The sequence below is a fragment of the Narcine bancroftii genome, chromosome 3 (genome assembly GCF_036971445.1).
Source record: "Narcine bancroftii isolate sNarBan1 chromosome 3, sNarBan1.hap1, whole genome shotgun sequence".
Classification (NCBI taxonomy): domain Eukaryota; kingdom Metazoa; phylum Chordata; class Chondrichthyes; order Torpediniformes; family Narcinidae; genus Narcine; species Narcine bancroftii.
Genome location: NC_091471.1, coordinates 73435428 through 73456734, shown reverse-complemented (window position 1 = coordinate 73456734; position 21307 = coordinate 73435428). Strand labels below are relative to the sequence as shown.

The window sequence follows — 21307 nt, the reverse complement described above, 5'->3', positions numbered from 1 at the left end:
CTCTGTTTCAGGCAATTGTTCAAGACCATGAAGATGACCCTTGGGAATTATAATTGGGAATGAGCTGCCAAAGGAAGAGGTAGAGGTGGGGCAACTGCAGTGATTAAAAGACATTTAGACACAAACACAGAAAGGAAAGGTTTAGTGGGATGGGGGAAAATGCAGTCAAATAGGACCAGTTTAGGCAGTCAACTTGGTCAGCACGAACAAGTTGAGGTGAAGAGCTTGTTTGCCTGCTGTGAGACTCTTATCACTCCACCTGTTTTAGAGTTGCCCTGGGTGTTGGATAGAAGGGCTGTTTTGAAAATGACTAGAGGCTAACCTTCAGCAATTAAAAGTAAACATATAGGTACCAATTTTCACCAATTTAATGCTAATAATATTCAATTTATTGAGAGGTTTAAATCATGTGGACCAAGAGACCAGTGAGCATCTGCCTCCATTGAGGCAGCAATGGGTAGGCCCAGATGAGCTTAATAGCAAGAATTTATACCTGAACTAATGAAGGACAGGTTAGAGCCATTCAGATCAGGAGACCCAGTCATATATTTGAAATCCAGGTATAACTTTAACAAGGCCATGAGGGAAGCCAAAAGGCTGTTGTGCACTAAGGTCAAATTCCTGGCGAATATCATGGACACCCAGTGATTATGGCAGGGCATGCATGCTATCACGGAGTACAAGGCAAAGCCAGCCTGCACAGAATGCAACAGAACAGTACTCTGCAATGAACTTAATATCTTCCATGAACATTGACCTCTATTTCTGCTAACCTACTCACTGTTCTCCATTTGTTCCCCATCCCTCAGTCTTCTTTCCACCAACTCTCCATCCACTTTCCTCTCCATTCAGAGAGCCATACCCCCTTCCCTGGTTTCCTGGTGTGCCATCCCCGCCCCCTGTAGAAAATTGGGATTCACTAGAAGTGTCCTCTACTGATAACTGGTCCTGCTTCCCGGCCCCTCCCTCGGGGGCCCATATATAACCCTGGTTATAAATCCTGAACCCCTCTGAAACCTGTTCATGAACCCTACCTGTGTTGTAAGCTAATAAAAGCGTTAGTTCTTTCTCCAGTCGAGTGTGAGCTTTTATTTACGCTACAATTTTATGAACTTACAAACAAGGATGGAGGCATTGCTTAAGCCCAGTATGCTGTTAATAGACCCCCAGTCCCCCGACACGCCTGAGGGGTTCGCATATTGGCTAGACTGCTTCTAGGCCTACCTGAACATAACCAGGGATGTCTTCCACACAGACGAGCTCCGGAGATCGGCGCTCATCTCAAAGGTAGGGTCGAAGGGGTATGCAGTCATCTGAGACTGCCCGGTGTACGAAGCCGCTGTCAAGGCATTGAAGGCCCACTACATGAAGGCCCCGAACGAGGTCCTAACAAGGCACCAGCTCGCTCTACACCACCAACAGCCCAGAGAGTCAATTGACGACTACCTGCTAGATCTGCAGACGCTGGCTAAGAAGTGTAGGTATGAGGCCGCTTTGGGCCACATCCGGGAAGATGAACAGATCCGGGATACCCTAGTCACAGGGATCTGCTCAAGGAACGTGAGGCAGCAACTGCTTGAGTCAGGAAGGAAGGACCTTGCAAGCCACACTGAGCTCACCAAATCACTGGAACAGGCCAGTCTGAAGAATGATGACCGTGAGGCCAGTGAACTCACACTCTCGGGTGAGCATCTCCAAGGACCAGCAGCTCTCGCTCTAACAGCTGCCACTTCCCGAGCCTGGGAGTGCTTTTTCTGTGGCAAGGGACAGCACCCCCGTGCTCACTGCCCGGCCAAAGATTCGGCATGCTCCAGCTGTGGGAAGAAGGCACATTGGGCTAGGTTTTGCCGCGCGAAGGGAGATCCGGGTAAGTCCATGGCCTGTACCTCTCCTGGATCCGATTCCAGCCCGAAGTCATCTGCACTGGACTCACCTGAGATCACCTGCTGCGCAACCCTCCGCCTATGGAAATGACTCAAAAAGACTCGACAGCCATCTTGCAGCGGCCCGATATTGAATTCAGCACCATCAGAATCGTCAGAGGAGGAAGGAGGGCAGCAATCTTTCTACGCTATGAGGTTGGTTACCTGCACAGGTCGACTCATGATGGTAGGTGCCACTCCAGGGATGAACACGCCATCTCTGGCAACCTGGCATCACTGGTCCTCGACCAGAATAGACCTTATCAGCTCAGCAACTTGATGGTGACGGTGAAGGTAAAGGGACATTTGACCAAGTGCCTGATTAACACAGGCTCCGCAGAAAGTTTCAAAGACTCATGGACTGTGCAAATATATAACTTAAAAATATACCTCTCTAATTACTTAATCTTCCTAGCGTCCCAGTCCTATTAGGCGCATGTACAGAACATTGAATAGTTCATCTGTCATTTAAAGGGGGAGATTTTGTAAATTTCACATGTACATTTTAGATGAATAGTGTGCTCCAGTATTGTTGGGTCTGGAATTCCTGTGTCACCTTAAAGTGTGACCTTGGAGTTTTCTGGTTCCCTTCCCCCGGTAACGGTTTAGAATGGAGGGCCCTCAAAACCAGAATCCACTTGCAGCCTCTCCACGATGAACATCGATCTCCCCCACCTCTGTTCCAAAACCTGTCTGCCGAATGTAAAACCATTACCACCAAGAGCAGGAGGTACAGCGTGGCAGACAGGGAGTTTATAAAGACGGAGTCCCAGCGCCTGCTGGAGAAGGGGATCATTGAACCCAGCACCAGTCCGTGGAGAGTGCAAGTGGTGGTAGTGAAGGGGGAAAACAAGTCCAGGTTAGTGATTAACTATAGCCAAACAATTAACAGATACACACTCCTGGACGTATACTCCCTCCCTCGCATTTCAGATATGGTGAATGATATCACGCAGTATCGGGTCTAATCGATCATTGACCTGAAAGATGCCTATCACCAGCTGCCAATCCATTCCGAGGACCACCCACATACAGAATTTGAGACAAATGGTCGACTCTATCAGTTCTGGAGGGTCCCTTTCGGTATTACCAATGAGGTGTCTATTTTCCAGCAGCAGATGGACAGGATGGTGGACGAGTATAGGTTGAAGACTACCTTCCCCTACCTAGAGAATGTCATCATCTGTGGCCATGATGCCAATCTCTAGAGTTTTCTCCGCATGGCGAGAGTCCTGAACCTTACCTACAATTCTGACAAATGTTTATTCAGGACTACACGACTGGCTATCCTTGGCTACATGGTGGAGAATGGCGTCATTTCCCCCGACCTGATTAAATTATCCAGGACCTTCAAAAGGCTCAGCGTCGATTTTAAGGGACCTCTCCCCTCCATGAACAGGAATATCTACTTTCTCTCGGTCATCGACGAGTACTCCCACTTCCCATTTACCATCCTGTGCCCAGATACATCTGCCTCGTCCATTATGAAGGCCCTAGACTCTATTTTCACCCTGTTCGGGTATCCCGGCTATATTCATAGCGACCGGGGCTCAGCCTTCATGAGCAATGAGCTGCATCAGTATCTACTGATGAGGGGCATCTCATCCAGCAGGACTACCAGTTACAACCCCCGGGGGAACGGGAAGGTTGAAAAAGAAAATGCCATGATCTGGAAGACTGTCAGACTTGCCCTTGTGACAGCATATATAGATATATATAGATATGTTTTTTGGAGATAAATTGGGAAAGGTTTGTTAGAGTAGGTCACATACAAACACTTTAAAACAGATCTTATTTGAAATACTGGAGCTCTGCTAATGCTAGACATATTGGGGCCTCAACAGTTTTTGCAAGAACTTTGAAGATGCTCAAAAGACTTCACTAATGGATTGTCGTTTACAAAAGGCAACAGATGAAAGAGCATGTTGGAGGTGCTGCTGTCTGAAGGAGAGCTTGCTGTTGTAAGAGGGTCATGTGGTTTTGCAAGCAAAGAGAGTCAAACAGGCTTTTTCTCAGAGAGAGAGAGAGAGAGAGAGAGAGAGAGAGAGACACACACAGATCACTTGTATAGTGTTGCAGTCAGCAGAAGTAGTTGGGACTGGAACAGGACAAGCTGGCAAGTCTGTTTGGAAGATGGCCTGGTCAAAGCCCTTGTGGTTCATGCAAGAAGAGAGGACTGGCTGTCTAATGTTTCACTTGGAATAAGGAAAACAGAAAGGAACTCTGTGGTGACCTGAAAGAAAAAAGATATCATCTGGAGAACCCTGAAGGGGCAAGTTTCATCAGCAAGACACTGGAGTGGCTGATGGAAGTAAATTATTTGTGGATGTCCTGAAACAACAAATCTCTCTCCCTTTCGAGCACGAAATCCTGGTGAACTTTATAAATGTTAAATTCTGCACACAGTATAAGAATTTCCTGAAACCAGTGAATTAGGAGGAATGAGAAGTGAGATTGGACTGTGAACCAAAGAACTTTTCTGAACTTACACACACATTGCATACATGTGCGCTTAGAATTAGAAGGGGGTTAAGTTAGGTTAAGTAAGTTAATAGTGATAAGTTAAATTTAGATACTATTTTCATGTTTAAACATAATTAAAAGCAACTTTTGTTTAAGTAACCATTTGTCTTGGTGAATATCTATTGCTGCTGGGTTTTGGGGTCCTCTGGGCTCATAACACCCTGAAACAAAAGGCTTTCCAGACTCGCGCTGGCAGGATGTCCTCCCCATTGCACTTCACTCAAATCAGTCACTACTCTGCACCGTGACCAATGCTACTCCTCATGAGCTCATGTTTACATTCAACAGAAGGTCAGCATCAGAGACTACGCTCCCAGCCTGGCTCTCTAGTCCTAGCACATGAAGAGAAGATCGACCCCCTGGTGGAAAGGGTAAAATTGCTCCATGTCAACCCCATGTATGCCTACTTGGAGTACCCGGATGGCAGGGAGGACACGGTCTCCATTAGGGACCTGGCACACACCGGAACAGTGGATCCTTTGCCTCAGGTGCCTCACGAGCAACCGAGCTTTTTCTCCCCACCTCCGCTCAGGGCCTCAGGGGACCTGGTTCAGGAGAAGAGTGAATCGCCCCCCCCCCCACCATATCACTGAACTGGAGCCCCAGCCCACTATCCATCCATCACAGATGGATCAGGAGACTAAAGGAGCCCAAGGATCCCCAGTGCTAAGGCGCTCCACCAAGGTCGCTAGACCCGCAGACCACCTGAATCTGTAAATAGTATTGTAAATATTTCTCTTCTGTGTCTATTACCGGCTTCTGATCTTTGTTCTCTTCATCCACAGAAACTTAATTCTGAAGGAAGGGGTGAATGTAGTGAACTGGAATTCACTAGAAGTAATGATGACTGGTCCCACCTCCCGTCTCCTCCCCGGGGGCCAGTATATAACCTTAGTTTTATTTATGCTACACCCTCTCCCTTATCCACCTATTACTTTCTGACTGTGGGACTGTGCTCCTCCTTGCTCCTCCCCCCCACCATTTTGTTCAAGCGCCTGCCCATATTTTGCTCATACCTTGATGAAGGTAATGTTGGTTGTGTATCTTTATCATCGCTACATAAAGTTCATTAACCATATAACCATATAACAATTACAGCACGGAAACAGGCCAATTTGGCCCTTCTAGTCCGCAATGATCCAAGTACCCTCCTCTAATCCCATTTACCAGCACTCTGCCCATATCCTTCCATCCCCCTCCCATTCATATACTTAACCAACTTTTTCTTAAATGACAAAATTGACCCTGCCTCCACCACCTTTCCCGGAAGCCCATTCCACACAGTAACCACTCTCTGAGTAAAGAAGATCCCCCTCATGTTACTCCTAAACCTTTGCCCGTCAACTCTCAACCCATGACCTCTTGTTTCCATCTCTCCTACTCTCATTGGGAAAAGCCTTTCCACATCAACTCTATCTAACCCTCTCATTATCTAAACACCTCTATCAAATCCCCTCTCAGCCTACTACGTTCCAAGGAATAAAGACCTAATTTGCTCAATCTCTCCTTATATTCCAGATGCTGAAACCCAGGCAACATTTTGTCAATCTTCTCTGCACTCTCTCTCTATCTTGTTAATATCCTTCTTATAAATCGGTGACCAGAATTGCTCACAGTACTCTAAATTTGGCCTCACCAATGCCTTGTACAGTTTCATCATTACTTCCCAACTCCTATATTCTATGCATTGATTTATATAGGCAAGCATACTAAAGGCCTTCTTCACCACCCTATCCACATGCGCTCCTACCTTCAGGAAACAATGCACCGTTATTCCTAGATCTTTCTGTTCTTCTGCATTCTTCAATGCCCTCCCATTTACCACATATGTCTTGCTTTTATTATTCTTTCCAAAATGAAGCACCTCACACTTATCAGCATTAAACTCCATCTGCCAGCTTTCTGCTCACTCCTCTAAGCAGTTTAAATCCCTCTGCAATCTTTGAAAACTGTCTTCATCATCCACAATTCCCCCTATTTCAGTATCATCTGCATACTTACTAATCCAATTTACCGCCCCATCCTCCAGATCATTAATATATATGAGAAACAGCAACGGTCCCAAAACCAAACCCTGAGGTACACTGCTTGTCACCAGCCTCCATCCTGACAAACAATTATCTACTACTACTCTCTGGCACCTTCCTTCCAGCCGCTGTTGAATCCATTTGACTATCGACAAATTAATACCCAAGGACTTAGCCTTCCTAACTAACCTTCCATGCGGAACCTATCGAAGACCTTTCTGAACTCCATATAGATAACATCCACTGCTCTACCCTCATCAACATTCCTAGTCACCTCTTCAAAAAATTCAACAAGATTGGTCAAACACGACCTTCCACACACAAATCCGTGTTGAGTGTCCCTGATCAGACCCGTCCCTCCATATACTTATATACACTATCTCTAAGAACACTTTCCATCAATTTACCTACCACAGACATCAAATTTACAGGCCGATAATTGCGAGGCTTGCTCCTCGAACCCTTTTTAAACAAATGAACCACATGCACAACACGGCAATCCTCCGGCACTATACCCGTCTCTAATGACATTTGAAAAATCACTGCCAGAGTCTCCGCTATTTCCTCACTAACTTCTCTCAAGGTCCTGGGGGAAATCCTGTCAGGACCTGGAGACTTATCCACCTTTATATGTTTTAAAAGCTCCAGTACTACCTCTTTCTCAATCACTGTAGGCTCCATATTTACCCGCTTTGCTTCCTTTACCTTGCACAGTTCAATATCTTTCTCCTCAGTAAATACTGAGGAAAATAAATTGTTCAAGATCTCCCCCATCTCATATTTACATATTTGTAGAAACCTTTTGGATTTATTTTCACCCTGCTTGCTATAGCCACCTCATGCCTTCTTTTAGCTTTTCTAATTTCTTTCCTAAGATTCTTTTTACATTCAATATAGTACCTAAACATCTTTTTTCCCTGTTTCTTATATTTATTGTAGTACTCCCTCTTTTTTCGAACCAAGTTTCCAATATCCCTTGAAAACCATGGCTCTCTCAAACTTTTGACCTGACCTTTCAACCTAACATGTTTGTAAAGATTTTGTACTCTTAAAACCTCTCCTTTAAAAGACCCTCCATTTTTCTATTACATCCTTCCCAGAAAACAAATTGTCCCAATCCACCCGTTGTAAATCCTTTCGCATCTCCTCAAACCTAGCTTTTCCCCACTCAAAAACCTCAACTCTGGGCCCAGACCTATCCTTTTCCATAATTACCTTGAAGCTAATGGCACCATGATCACTGGACCTGAAGTCCTCCCCAACACATACCTTTGTCACCTGACCCATCTCATTCCCCAACAGTAAATCCATCACAGCTCCCTTTCTAGTTGGTACCTCCATGTATTGATGTAAAAAGCTATCCTGCACACATTTTACAAACTCCAACCCATCCAACCCTTTCACGGTGACCTGGTGAATTTCTCCAACATCGTGTTTTTCTTTTAATGCTTTCTATGCTCACTTCAAACAAGGAACCAGTGATGAAGGGACATCCACCTCAATGACTTCCTGTCCTGCATCCACAGTCCTTTCTGCTGACATCACAATGGCAATCTGGAGAGTGAACCTGTGGAAAACAAATCCCTGGCCATATCCTGAGACCTTGCACAAAGCAGAGACCCTGCACAGAGCAGCTGGTGGGTGTATTCACAAATATATTTAATTTCTGCCTACAACAGGCCTTAGTTCCCTCCTGCTTCAAGAAGGCCACCATCATATCAACGCTGAAGAAATGGGCCTAAATGACTATTAGCTGGTGGCTCTGACATCCTCCATTATGAAGTGCTTTGTGAGGCTGGTTTTTGCTCACATCAGCTCCAAACCCAGCTACATGAGACCCACTTCACTTCATGGCAGATGCCATGACCTTCCACTCATCCTTGGAACACTTGGACCTTAACGACACCTATGTTGGACTTCTGTTTATCCACAATAGCTTTGCCTTCAATACTATAGTTCTAGTAAATCTTCCAAACCAAGATTGGTTGTAGCACCACCCTCCCCACCATCCACTGCCCGCCCCCCCCCCCCACCACCGCCACAGCTTCCACCTATGCAATTAGATCCTTTTTGTCTAACTGACCGCAATCAGTGAAAATGGGAAGCAATGGCTCCTCCACAATTATTGTCAAGCTTGGTGTCTTGCAAGGATATGTACTCAGCCCTCAACCATACCACCTTTGCACCTACAATTATATAGACAAATGCTATTGAGCTTCAAGTTTGCTGTAGGCACATCAGTGGTAGATTGGATATCAAATAATGATGTAATGTAATATAGGAAGGAGAAAAAGATTCTAATGGGCCAGTAGCCTCTCTCAATGTCATTAAGGCAAAGGAGCTGATCATAGCTTTCACAAGGGGGAATAGAGCCCACTACCCTGTCCACATTAATGGTGCTGAAGTGGAGACAGTAGATAGTTTCACATTCTTTGGAACAAAACTTTCCAGTGACCTGACCTGGATAAACCACATTGACACCACAGATAAAAAAATGTACCAGTCCCTCTAGTTCCTTAAAAGACAAAAGAAGTTTGGCAAGTCCCCCATGTTACTTCTTCAGGTGTGTCATCAAAAGCATCCTAGCTGGATGCATCACAGAAAGGTACGGTAACTGTTCCATGCAAGATGGGAAGAGGCCGCAGAAGATATTGAATGTAGTCCAGAACATCATATAATTGTCCCTCCCCTCTATTAATACCATCTACACTTTCTGATGCCTTGGAAATGCAGCATACAGAAGAACACAAATGACCCTGCCACACTCTCTTCTCCTTCTTCCATTGGGGTAAAGGTTCAAGAATATGAAATCACGTACATCTTCTTGCCTGCAGCAATCAGGGCCCTGAATAACAGTTCTAATTTAAAGATGTTGCCTTTTCTTTAGGATCCCAACCCCTACTCTAATCAAATGCCTTAACATTTTAAAGATTTACCCTCTATGTAACCTTTGTTAATTTACACTGAACTCCTAATTCCAATAATTGTCCTAAGATTTGGTGCACCAAAATGAGATTGGGCACCACGTGACATCCCTCCTTCAGAAGTTAGGATTTCCTGAGACCGAGGAAAATCATGACGAGGGGACTTTGGTTTATGGCATCTCTCATGAGGGAAATTATATGAGAATTAGGCCAACAGGATGCCCATAAAGATAGGGAGATAGAATCCCTCCAGTGCAGACTGCTCAAGTGCAAATGAACAACCTGGAGATGAAAGGCATAGAGGCAGCGAGCACATTGATTAAAATGCAGCAGATGCAAGTGGCTTGCCGGTCTGTCTGGCAGCTCAACCCAGTCAAGAGCCTAGTCATTTTCCATCAGGGGTAAAGGGTCAACATATGGTCAAGGGATGAGGATATGTGGATGGATGGTAATCACCATGAGGAAACAGAGTTCTACTGCACACTTCATCTCCTGTATGCCTGAGCCTTTGCTAGCCTGACCAGTGATCACGTGGCCCTATGCCCACCATGAGAGCACCCTGCCGACCCTCCAAAATGGGAAGGTAAACAAAAATGGGGGACCTCAAGTGGGCACGCATGTGAATACTGTGAAATTACGGAGACACAGTACTACTCCAACAAGGAGCTAACCAAGCTAGGGGACCAATACTGCCAACAGCCAGGTGAACAACTCGCCATGTAGCTGTTACAGGTGTGGAATGAAGGAGATCCCAACGTCCACCTCTCTTGTTGGGAAGGGAGTGCCCTAGGCAGTCTGTATGAACAACAGACAATTAGCAATGCCTTGAAGGTGCCGTCAGAAGGGGTCAGTGACAGCACCACTCGAGGGGAATGGGTGGTGACTGCACTGCGGGCCAAGTTCCCTACCCTTCTAAAATGGGACCTACATGGCCGGCTGCAGTGGTACACCATTAGCGAGGGGTCACCGTTATTAGGGAGTTGGCACTAATCATGGACATCTCCGGGGGTGCCCCAGAGCAGCACATTCCTGAGAACATGAGGGCAACTGGTGCCTTGGTATGACATATGATAATTGGATAGTTCCAGTGAAAATGAGGTGAAAGGAAGTGTAAAGAAAATTAGGAGAAGCAAAGAGAGAATTTGAGAATTGGCATTTAACGTAAAAGTCTTTTTTTTGGCATGCAGGCAATAAACGGAATCACAGAATCTCCCATCCTTTGCATTGGAGGTTTGAGTTGCCAAAGAGTAATCTAAGCATTATTGTCATTTTACATCACATCTGAATTACAGATAGTCTCTGAGAATGCTTTGTTTCTGAAATGCAACTACTAGAAATTAATCTACACTTTACATTACTACTTGTTGGATGATCTTAGTAGGATTTATTTTTGGGCGGCATGGTTAGCGTAGCGGTTTGCACAACACTATTACAGTGCCAGCTACTTGTGTTTGAATCCAGTGCTGCCTGTAAGGAGTTTGTACATTCTCCCCCTGTCTGCTTGGGTTTCCTCTGGGTGCTCTGGTTTCCTCCCACTGTTGAAAATGTACCGAGGTTATTGGTTAATTGGGGCATTTGGGCAGCACGAGTTCATGGGCCAGAAGGGCCCGATACCATACATTTTTTAAAATGCAAATTAAAATTTGATATATGTATGATAAAATTATCTCAGATGATTGTCTAATTGGAAACACTAGAGTCTAACAAGCAAGGAAATTCCACTTGAGAGTAATGAGGTGCTTGCAAAAGTGAATAACTAAAATAAGAACTGTATAATTATTCAGCAAATTCAGGTTACATTTGAGATTTCAGAGATCTGTATTTTAAAATATTTTTTAGTTGTCTTTAACAATAGATGTAGTATCAATATTTAACCAATGCAGTAATTTTTTTTTAAGTGAACCAGCATCTGTATAATCTCAAAATATCTTGTGTGTCTTTCCCTCAAATCTCTGTACATAACTTTCACAAAATTATGTCATTAGCATGGACAAATTTATATCACATGGTGTCACATTTGTGGCCCGAAATGTGAAGTTAATAAAACATTAAACACAAGTTTTATCAGGTAAACTTCTCAGTGGCTTTAATTTCCTGTTTCCTTTGTTCTCCTGCTTGTGTTCTCATTTCTCTCTCTCATACCACGTTACTTCCGGTACATCTCATACATATTCATTATCATGACATCCCTCCTTTAATCAGAAATAAACTTTACCTTCACTTACCAATATCCCTCGGAAACATACAAACATCGTAACTAATGGTAATACTATAACTCAACTACATAAAATTTATTTCCTACAGCACTCATACATGCAATTTATGATATAAGATTAAATACTGTCCCAAAGTTCTTATTAAAACTATGGCACAAAGTCTTCGTATCGTTTGGGCGCTCTCCGGTTTCGTTTCGGCCTGCCTGCGATATTGTCGTCGCTTCTCTGTTGTTCACTCTCAGCGTCGGAAATACTGCTCACCTCGGCTTCGGGTGTTTCTGGCGCTCTAGTCACTTCATCAGGAGTGCTGGTAACTGCCTCTGGAACATCATCAGGTATCTCAGTTTCAGCATCTCGTATTGGCCTTTCAACCTCTTCGCTCAATGTATCTCTGGACTGGTACCTTTTTACACCTGAGACATTTCTCTTATACAGGACTCCAGTCGGAGACTTGACTGTCACCATACTGCCACTTCTGGATACGACAGTATAGGGTTGATGGTAATAAGGTGTGTCGAGCTTACCACCAGTTTCATGCCTCACTAGAACATTATCTCCTGGCATGATGTCTGAGTACTTGGCTCCACGTTTCGAATCTGTGTACAGCTTTGCTGCACCCCTCTTTTCAGCATCGTGGTCCCTCATCTCCTGGTCGTCTCGGATTTCCTTTATTTCTGGCATTTTGGTGTGGATTTTTCTCCCAAAAAATGCTTCTGCAGGACTTTTTCCAGTGGTTGCTCGATAGACAGCCACATAAGATAGCAATGCTTCTCGCCAATTTTGTCCTTCTGCGTGTGCAATCCTCAATCGTTTTTCAATGGACTGATTTTGTCTCTCTACTTCTCCGTTGGCTTGCGGCCATTTCGGAGTTACTTTATGATGGTGGATACCTGTGGTCCTCATGTATTCCGCAAATGTCTCTGAAATGAATTGTAGACCATTGTCAGAGTATAATGTAACAGGTAATCCATATCTTGCGAATATCTCTGCTAATGCTTGTATTGTTTTTTCAGTGGTTGTGGACTTCAACACCACGTACTCATAGTATCTGCTGTAGTAATCTATCACTACCATAATTGTTTCACCCGTCGGTAAAGGTCCAAGAAAATCAACAGCTACGTCGATCCATGGTCCTGTCGGAAGTTGCGTACTCCGGATTGGTTCTGGCGGATTACTCCTACTTGTGATTTGACATCCGTGACAAGTTTTAATAAATTCCTCTGCGTCTTTATCACAACCTGGCCACCATACCTTGGTCCTGAGGTTTTGCTTGGTACCAACAATACCTAGGTGTCCTTCATGCGCTAAGGATACGATCTTCGGTCTCAATCTTTGCGGTATCACCAATCTGCAACCTCTTAATACACACTGTCCAATGCAACAAAGTTCGTCTCTAATGGGAATGTAAGCCTTGTGAGTACACTTGTCCCATTGTCCACTCTGTATGCATTCTCTTACTTCCATGAGTTCTGGATCACGTTCGGATTCTCTCTCGACTTCCTTCGTAGTCACAGCTTTCGGTGTCGACTGAATAGCTACGAAGCGTACAAAGCTCTCTGTTTCTGTTCCCAATTCTGACTTGGATTGTGGACCACCAACCTTCACCAATCTGGACAGCGGATCTGCAATGTTTGCTTTCCCTGCAATGTGGATTACTTTATATTTGTAGGGTTGTAGTCTGAGTACCCATCTCTCTATTCTGGCACATGGTTTGGATCTAGGTGCATAGATCACCTCTAATGGCTTATGATCTGTGATGAGTTCAAATTCAATGCCGTATAAATATGCATGGAACCTCTCACAGGCCCATATAAGTCCGAGTGCTTCTTTCTCTGTCTGAGAGTATCTTCTCTCCACATCTGATAACAATCTGCTGGCATAGGCAATGATTCTTGGTCCTCCATCATGCATCTGGACCAACACGGCTCCTAAACCAACCGGGCTAGCATCCGCTATGACTTTGGTTGATGCCGCCGGATCGTAATATCCAAAAGTTTTTGCATCTGTCAGGCTTTGCTTCAGCGCTGTGAACGCTTTTTACTGCTCAGATCCAAAATGAAATGGTACACCTTTCCTGGTTAGTTTCCTTAGTGGTTCTGCCACTGTAGCAAAATTACGAATGAACTTTGCACAAAAATTGACCAATCCCAGGAAACTCCTCACCTCTGTTGCGTTCTGAGGTGCACATGCCTCTTCAATAGCTTTCACCTTGGCCTCTGCAGGGTTTAGTCCTTCCCGTGTAAGTCTGTGTCCCATGAAGTCCATTTCTGACACACCGAACTGGCACTTGTTTCCATTCACGGTAAGGCCTGCCTCCTGTAGTCTAGATAGTACACGCCTCAACCGTTTGTCATGCTCTTCCTTCGTTGGTGCATGGACTATGATGTCGTCAGAAATGTTGGCAACTCCAGGAATGCCTTGAATCACTCGATGGATTTCATACTGGTAGATCTCCTAAGCTGCATTAATTCCAAATGATAGTCTCTTGTAACGATACAATCCACAGTGAGTCACAAATGTAGTTACATCTCGGGAACCTGGATCCAGCTCTAATTGATGATAGCCCCATTTCAGATCAAGTTTTGAGAATACCTTGCTGGTAGTTAGTTCTTGAAGTATTTCCTCCACTGTTGGTATAGGGTGTCGTTCTCTAATTATAGCTTCATTGGCCATTCTCATGTCAACACATAGTCTTATGTCACCCTTTGGTTTGGGCACAATCACCTCGGGACTGACCCATTGTGTCGAATGTTCCACCGGTTCAATAATGTCTTGTTCGATCAATTCTTTAATTTTGGCTTCGACTTTCCCACGAAGTCCAAACGGAGTTCGGCGCATTGGTTGTGCCTTGGGTTTGACTGTTTCATCTACCGCTAGCTGCAATTGTCGACCTTTCAGCTTTCCTACTCCTTGGAAGACTGCGGGGAATTCTTGCTTCATATCCTCGTATGACTGAATTGAATTGACACAACCTCCAATATGAAGTATTGCCAGGTCTTGTGCTGTGCTTCTACTCAGCAATGGTTCTCCCCTCTCTTCTATGACCATAAACTCTGCTTCGGTGTACTTATCTCCTGCTTCAACAGTTGCAGTAAAACATCCAATGGTCTGCAATGACTTGGTTGCTGTGTATGGATACAGTTTCTTGGAACACTTCTTTGAGGTACAGATGATCTTTTTCCTTTTCAACTTCTCCCATAAATGTCGATCAATCACATTACTATCACTGCCTGAGTCTACATTGACCTGCACTGTCACTCCACCAATGATCACTGGCACCTTCTCATGATGTACTTCATTCAACGTAAATTGGTAACAACTCTGTTCCTCCTGGGTATCATCATCGTCACCGTCTATCTGGCGAATGGTATCTTTCTTTCCAGGATACTTTCCTTTCCCCCAGGCTTTGCCTTTGGAAGTTGTACTCTTCCTCTTCTGGTCTGCATTGGACTTGCTTTTGCACTTCTTTGTAAAGTGGTCCTTACCTCCACACTTTCTGCAAACTTTGCCTTTGGCCGGGCAATATGGGTCTTTTCCAAAGTGACCTCGGTTTCCACATCGATAACACTCCACGTCCTGTGTCGACATATATCTTGGCTGATTATGGCGATGTGAGAGCCTCTTAATTTGCTGGCTTGAGTTGTCTTTCAGGGTCATGGTATGAAATTGCCCTTCAACAGCCTCTAATGCAGCATCAATGGTTAAAGCATCGGTGAGTTCCAACTCACTCCCTCTTTCCTGTAGACATCTTCTGAGTTTATTTGATCTGCAGTGCTGTACGACTTGATCCAATAATTGGTTGTCCAAATCAGCTGGCATGTAATTGCATCCAACAGCTAGCTGGCGTAGTCTCGTCACGTACTGAGCAATTGTCTGGCCATCTTCTTGTCTCGTTCTCCAAAACAAATGGCGTTGAAATGTAGCATTCGATGTCACTACATAGTGTGCATTTAATGCATCTACCGCTTTCCGGTACTCATCCTTTCTTCCAGTATTCAAAAGTGTCTTAAATGTTTCCCGAACTGAGGGTCCTGCAGTGAAAAGAAGTAACGCCCTTCTCTGCGCTTTTTGTTCAACTGTACCGGTATCTAGAAATAGGCCACGACTGTCGGCGTAGGATTCAAATTCTTCCAGCCATGCCTTCCACTTCACACTTACAGTGCTTGCATCACCAGTCGGGTCAAAATGAGCAATTCCACTATGTGTTAGAAAGTCACCGTCTGCCCCAGCCATGAGGAAATATTCAAGCCCCAAAAGTACTGAGACAAAGAGAAAATTCTTATCACCTTGAAGTTGTCTGTAATCCTCTGTAATCTTGTTTAGTCTTTAATTTTCTTCAAGCTTCTTTCATCCTCGTCGCCAATGTCACATTTGTGGCCCGAAATGTGAAGTTAATAAAACATTAAACACAAGTTTTATCAGGTAAACTTCTCAGTGGCTTTATTTTCCCGTTTCCTTTGTTCTCCTGCTTGTGTTCTCATCTCTCTCTCTCATACCACGTGACTTCCGGTACATCTCATGACACATGGCATTTAGCATGAAGCAATCTTTATACTATGCATGATTTGCAATACGAGCTGGCTACTGACTTTTCAATGTACTGATAGGGGCAAAAGATTGCTGCACTTTACAGTAAAAACACCCACCAGTGAAGAGTGTTTTCAATGATCTAGCCAATTAAATATTTGCAGACATTATTTTCTATGCAAAAGCATGCTGCCAAAATTTCAGTTGAAGGAGAAGTAGTAGAATTATGAATAGGATAAGAATTGATTTGGAGGAAGAAATAGAAAGGACAATTCAAGCAGCTGATGTACAAGCCCTTTAAGGAAGACCCAACCATATGGACGCAGATGAGGACTACAGTTTAAACTAAGAGGCCAGGCCCTGCGACCTTTGGTCCCTACTATCCTACGGCTATTGTATAATCTTTAGAAAATAAACTGGATGAATGCAGAGATGGACTACAGCAGCAGAGGGACCTTGGGAATTGCCATGTGATGTGTTTCCCTGAGACATGGTTGAATGAGAGTGTGATATACAGTGGAAACTGGGGACTGTTTTATGCTGGAGCATGAACACTGCAAGTCTGTAAGAGCCGCATCACACTTGATTGGTGAGCATGTTCAGTGAGACACATTGTAAGAGCCATGTCACACTGAGTCGTGAGCATGCTCAGTGTGACAGTGTATTCATACTGGGCCAGCAGCCTGAGATGGAGTAATGGTTTGTGCTGTGAACTTACAAGCTTTTCTGAGTGTTTATTAAGACCTCTGATGGTACAACTGAGGACATAACATGGTGGCAGCGGTGGGATTGACAGAAACCCACATCATATAGGAAAAAAAATCCCTATAAACCAAAATAAGCAAAAAGAGAAGGAAACAAAGAAAAAGCACCATTACCTGACTACCAGTGCTGGAGAGAGAAAAAAAAAATGATTTGCACACCTCGATCCAAGTTAAAAGAAAGATCAGAAACAAACCAACAGCATTCAACTTGAAAATAAAGTTAGATACTGGATCACCAAGCAACATCCTCCCGCTTAGATTGTACTGCCAAATGTTCCCCGAGTACATAAAGAATGGGTACCCAGAGGAAGGCACACTAGAAGCATTAAATGTCATGCTCACAGCCTATGTTGGCCCCATGATTAAACAATTAGGATGAGTCCAAATAAAAGGCAAATATAAAGGAAAGAGCATCATATGCACTTTTTTTTGTGGTTGATGCCGATGGACCAGCAATCCTAGGCCTGAATAGTTGTCAAAAATTACAGCTAATCTCTGTAAACAATGAGATCAGGGAGAAGAAAATGTCCAAGAGGATCAATAGTGACACCCCTCTTGACCAACACCTCCGATCACAAATAAGGCCGAGCTCATGGACATGTACCCTGAATGCTTTGATGACGCAGTCGGGTGCTTTGGGAACTTTGAATACCACATTACTATACACCCAAAATACAAACCAATAATCCATGCTCCACAGAAGGTGCCAATAGAACTGAAACAAAAGCTAAAGCAGGAGCTGGAAGAAATGGAAGAAAAACGAGTCATAGCAAAATCTATCCACCAAATGACCAAGAGGAAACAAGATGAAAGTTGACAAACATATAAGAGGAAAGTCGTCAACATTATAATAAACATGCACAAACACTACCAGAACTCTTCCGAGGGCAGCATGTCCATGTTCAAGAACCAGAGATAAAAACCTGAAGTCCAGTAAAGATTGTTAGAGAAGCTGAGACGCCAAGGTCATACATCATTGAGACAGAATCTGGTAGGCAGCTGAGATGAAACAGGACCCACATTCACCCAACCCCAGATCTGACACGGAAAGCGCTAGAAGCACCAGCAGCTTCTAAAAATCTAACAACTTGTGAAGGAATGCGAGTAGAAACCCCAACCAACATCGTAACAACTGAACAGCAGGCAACAGGAGAACCAAGACAAACAACACCACCACCCACAACTGTACTAACACCACCGAAGCAAACAGACGCAACAAGGTCTATGAGGTGGAGAAGCAACATCCTACCACCAGTGTGATTCTGCTGAGAAGAATATAGAACTGCAATTATATAATTAGAATATTTAATTCTTAATGGCAAGTGCAGGTAAAGAAGCAGTAACAATTTATTTTTAAGAAATTAAATCTTAATAAATCTTTTAGTTTTTAGACATTTTTTTAAAGAAGGAGGGATGTTATATACAGTGGAAAATGGGGACTATTTTATGCTGGAGCATGAACACTGCAAGACTGTAAGACCCACATCACACTTGATTGGTGAGCATGCTCAATGAGACACATTGAGTGGTGAGCATGCTCAGTGCGACAGGGTACTCATACTGGGCCGGCAGCCTGAGATGGAGTAAAGGTTTGTGCTGTAAACTTACAAGCTTCTTTGAGTGTTTATTAAGATCTCCGATGGTACAACCAAGGACATAACAGACACAGCACTACAGCCTGAGGGCTTCGCTTTCCATTGTGCCACACAGACACTGGTATCAGGTAAAGATAGAGGCATCAGCATTTGCCTCATCAATTCATCATGATACACAAACGTTATGGTTATCTCCTAGTTCTGCTCTCCTGACCTGGAACATCTGGTGATCAAGTATCATCTATTCTATCTATCGAGGGAGTTCTCTGCCATCATTCTGATCGCTGTGTACATTCCGCCACAGGCTAACATCAGGCTGGCACTGGAGTAGCTGAGCATTGTAATCAGCGGTTATGAAACAATACATCCCTATGTATTCCTGATCATTGTTGGGGACTTAAACCAGGCCAACCTGAAGAAGTCTCTGACAAACTATCTGACATATTACCTGTGCAACCCGACGAGCCAATATACTTGATCACCATCAAGAACATTACAGGTAGTCCCCAATTTATGATGGGATTCTGTTCCGGGACTCGCATTGTAAGGTGAAATTATCATGTTTGGGTCAACCTGTACTGGTAGTGCCCCATTTTGTCCCTGCCGGGTGGCCGATGTCCCAGCTGCTGCCGGCTTGGGAGGCTGATGTTCTGCTGCTGCTGGCCCAGGAGGCTGATGTCCCTGCTCCTGCCAGGAGCCTGAGGAGGCACTGGGTAACTAGGGCCAGAGGAGTCATCTCGCAACCTACGTTGTGATCTGGAATGCATATGCAGATTGCCAGCACTCTCTCTCCCTCTTCAATCTCTTGCTTTCCCCAGCGATGACAATCTGCGCATGCATTCCAAGTCATCTTTTTTTTAAAAAAAGGTCTGTCCTTTATTCAAAATGGATTCTGAGCATCGTAACTTAGAAATATTGTAAGTCGGACATCGTAAGTTGGGGTCTATCTATACTGAGCGATCCCACACCCGCACTTCAGCAAGTCTGACCATCTGGCTGTATTTATACTCTCACTTTCAAGCATAGACTGAGGATTATAGCACCAGAATCATTAACGTCTCATCCTCACTGGTAATCAATGTAGGCACACCTCAAGGATGTGTGCTTAGCCCACTGCTCTACTCTTTCTACACTTATGACTTTGTGGCCAGGCACAATCCAAATGTTATCTACAAATTTGCTAATGACGCCACAGTTGTCTGCAGAATCACAGATGGCAATGAGGAAACATACAGGAGTGAAATGGATCAGCTAGTTGAGTGGTGTCACAACAACAACCTTGACCTCATTGTTAGCAAAACTAAGGAATTGATTATAGACTTCAGGAAGGAGAAACCAGGAGAACACAAACTAGTTCTCATCGAGGAGTCAGCAGTAGGGTGTCAACATCTCTGAAGATCTATGCTGGGGTCTTCATGTCGATGCAGTCATGAAGAAGGCTTGCCAGCGGAGGTCATGTGATGATGGGAGGAGAGTAGCAGCAAAATCTCAGAGTTCCAGAGAAGATAGAATAAAATATAGAAAAAACAGCCAGAAGAAATTCAAAAAAGTGTAATCCAAGGAACATAGGAAGAGAGAAGTAAAGAGAAGAAAGATAAAAGATCCCCATAGAAAGAAGCAGTGATTCCAGCACCATGGAATGGCAGGGAGCAGCGACCTTGTGGCATGGAAATCAGTGAAGCCTACTTAAGGCTGCTGCAGGAAGAGATCATGGATGTCTCACCTTGGAAGGAGAGTGGTCCAGAGACGAATCGGGGGAGATGGCAGGCAACGAGGAGCCTGCGAACAGCGAGAGTCCAGCAGGCCTTCGCGACGACGGGAGAAGGTCAGAGATAGCGATAGCAGTGATAAACACAATAAGCAGCAGCTGGTAAAGGCATGGGCGACCATGGGCTGGCAGCTGCAGGCGGAAGCAGGGTCACAGGCAGCATTGGGAGAGTGGCCTGATCTGCAGCTCTGGCGGAGCCCTGTGGGCAGCAGATGAAGCAAGGAAGTGGCAGGAGTGAGACTGTGAGTGCGAGGATGAAGAGCAGCAGCACCAGGAACGACCAGGGGAGGCCCATTGCTGCATTGGTGAAGGTATCGAGGAATGCAAGGAGGAAGAAGTGAAACCCTCCTTGGAGAATATCAGGGAAGTAATGGAGATGGTAGTGGAGGCATCTGAAGCCAGTTTGAAGATTGTATTGAGGGGACTGTCAGTGGACATGGGGGAGGTAAAGAGGGTGTGGAGGAAAGGGTAGAAAAGGTAGAAGACTGTGTGGAGGGCTTGGAGAATGAAAGGGGCACATGGAACAGAGAGAGGGAGGAAATTTTGGAGAAACGACATGCTGGAGAATATCAATAGGAGGAAGAATATTGAGATTGTGGGGATTGTGGGGTGGTGGAGGGAAATGATGAAATGATTCTCTTAAATTCTTTAAAGACTAGATCCCATGGGTTCTGGGTAGGAATAAGATGGGGGGAGAACTGCAGGTAGAGAGGATCCTCTGGTCCTTTTTCCCTAAGCCAGGTCCAGGGCAATGGCTCTGGTCAATTTTGATAAAATTTTAATGTTTTCAGGATAGGGAAAAGAGGGGAGGGAGAGGGAGGGTCCAGTTGAGGTTGGGAGCTGCAAATTTCTTTTTTCCCCCAACATCAGCATGCCATTGTTGAAGAGGAAGAAAGAATTTGATGCAACTAAAAAAAAGTCCTGTGGAACAAGGGAATGGGCTATAGGTTATTGGACACGGCAACATTCAAGGAGTTGTTGCAGGGGTAGGGGGAGTTTAGGGGGAAGGAAGGAAAAAGAAGGGATTAATTGGGGGTTTAT

The 21307-nt window shown here is 44.5% G+C and overlaps 1 protein-coding gene across 4 annotated transcripts in view; it reads right to left on the bottom strand.

Moving 5' to 3' along the window:
• The window catches only part of atp8b5b (ATPase phospholipid transporting 8B5b), a 210306-nt gene that overhangs the window by 11043 nt on the left and 177956 nt on the right, over nucleotides 1–21307 (bottom strand). The window lies entirely within an intron of this gene.